The 2,161-nt window shown below is 45.0% G+C and overlaps 1 non-coding gene across 1 annotated transcript; it reads left to right on the top strand.

The window, feature by feature from the left end:
* Positions 1-213: 213 nt before the first annotated feature.
* Positions 214-288, top strand: Trnat-cgu. Its single transcript has one exon. It is a non-coding gene; the product is annotated as a tRNA-Thr (tRNA).
* The last annotated feature ends 1,873 nt before the right edge of the window (positions 289-2,161 follow it).

The following is a 2,161-nucleotide window of genomic DNA, read 5'->3' as shown; positions in this document are numbered from 1 at the left end:
CGCTGAAATGAAACTTCGTGGCAGATTAAAACTGTGTGCCGGACCGAGACTCGAACTCGGGATCTTTGCTTTTCACGGGCAAGTGCTCTACCAGCTGAGCTACCCAAGCACGAATCACGCCCCGTCTTCACAGCAGGAGAGCTTCTGTTAAGTTTGGAGGGTAGGAGACGAGGTACTGGCAGAAGTAAGGCTGTGAAGACGGGACGTGAGTCGTGCTTGGGTAGCTCAGTTGGTAGAGCACTTGCCCGCGTAAGGCAAAGGTCCCGAGTTCGAGTCTCGGTCCGGCACACAGTTTTAATCTGCCAGGAAGTTTCAATTACTTCTTTATTACTAATTCTATTCGCAACATGTTATACAAACACTTAACACACATGCCGCTGTATGTAATTGTAAAATTACATCATTCTGCGACTCATAGGTCAGTAGATGTGACGTCACGAATATTGAGATTTGTGAAAAACTCTCTCTTCTTAAGACGGAGCACAAATGTAGGATTTACTAAAGAACTTGTACGGGACGAACATTGGTGTGCTCTAACAGCAAATGGTTGGTAGGAAACACTCGACTGAAGTTCACGTTAAGTATTTTTTCTGCTGCCATGGCGACAACGTATCTAAATATGCCCTCCACCTGACTTGTCACTGAGGTGTGGTGACGGGCTGTGGAAGCAGAGCTGAAGTGTTGGAGGCGGAGCAGTGGACCATCCCTTGACGAACAAACGGGGTTGGGGGGTGTGGTGGACATCGGCGGTTCCTATTATGGCTGGATGGCGGCTTCTTTATAGAAGCACATATCTCCCGCAGTCGGCGCCATCTGGAGCGAACAATGGACCCGGCGGATCCCTTTCTGCGGAAACTCGGCCTGTAGGGGGAGACGCCAGCCTCAGCAGTTACACAGGGGCGCCCGGCCGGCCCAGGGCCCGCGCCCGGCGCTCTGCACGCTGGCGTCGTCTGCAGGCGGCGGCGTGCACTAAAAATCAACCCTTTCCGCTCCTACATCTGCCAACATTCACACGTTCCATTCCATTGTGTTCAACTTTTCCTGACAATTAGTAGAAGCGAGATGGCCTATTAAGATGAGGCGGCAGACCCTATTCCGACAATATTAAACCAAGCGAACTCATGTCCCGTTTTCTCAGAAACTACAGACTTGACTGTAAATTTCACTGATCTTATGACGTCATATTTCCTGAACTATGATACGTAGGTTGTTCTTACCAAGACAGCGATTGTTGCCTGTCTATTGTAATATATTCATTGTAATATATTCATAAATTTAATTTCTTTGTATTACCATGTTTTGGGACAAAAGTAATAAATATTTAGTACAGCGGAATTACTCGTGCAGTGAACATGACTGATGATCCACAGCTGTTGTTTATTAATCGTGAAATTTTCATAGAATTTCATAGTTTCTCAGAAAACGGGACACATGTTTCAAAACTTATTGTTTTCAGTAAAAGAGAGATAAAGTTTTACTACATATATATCGAAGGTAAAGCTGACGGATATGCTCCCCGGTTCTAGGCGCTCAGTCCGGAACCGCGCGACTGCTACGGTCGCAGGTTCGAATCCTACCTCCGGCATGGATGTATGTGATGTCCTTAGGTTAGTTGGGTTTAAGTAGTTCTAAATTCTAGGGGACTGATGACCACAGATGTTGAGTCCCATAGTACTCAGAGCCATTTGAACCATTTGATATGCTCCCAAGAAGTGATTAGAAGCAAGCTGCACCAAAATCAGGGTGCTCAATATCTGTTGGTACATTTGCCTGTTCTCCTTTTCTTGCTTCTTGACTCTTTAAACACTTGGAGGGTAGCAAAATTTGAGCTGGCAATATGCAAGCTGTCAAGTTCTGTTAGAACTGTTACAATATTCTGTCCGTGTAATATACCTAATTGTTCTAAAAGCTTTAGTCCGGTAATGTTTCTATTGTCCCACTCTATCACAGAATCTGACACTCCTACTAAACTTCCAAGAAACTTTGTTCTCACAAACAATAGCAACCAATGAGTTACGTTTTTCCGAGAAAACAAGGAATTGAACGTGATCCGTATATCGAGTAATAATCATCATAGTCCGACATCCTTTCGGTTGGTAGGAACGCGAATAAGAAAACTAATTAAACAGCAACAACGAGACTCACACAGACTTAGCACCCT

This window comes from Schistocerca americana, chromosome 4 (assembly GCF_021461395.2).
Source record: "Schistocerca americana isolate TAMUIC-IGC-003095 chromosome 4, iqSchAmer2.1, whole genome shotgun sequence".
NCBI classification, from domain to species: domain Eukaryota; kingdom Metazoa; phylum Arthropoda; class Insecta; order Orthoptera; family Acrididae; genus Schistocerca; species Schistocerca americana.
The sequence above is the reverse complement of the archived record's forward strand: the minus strand, read 5'-3'. Positions and strand labels throughout refer to the sequence as shown.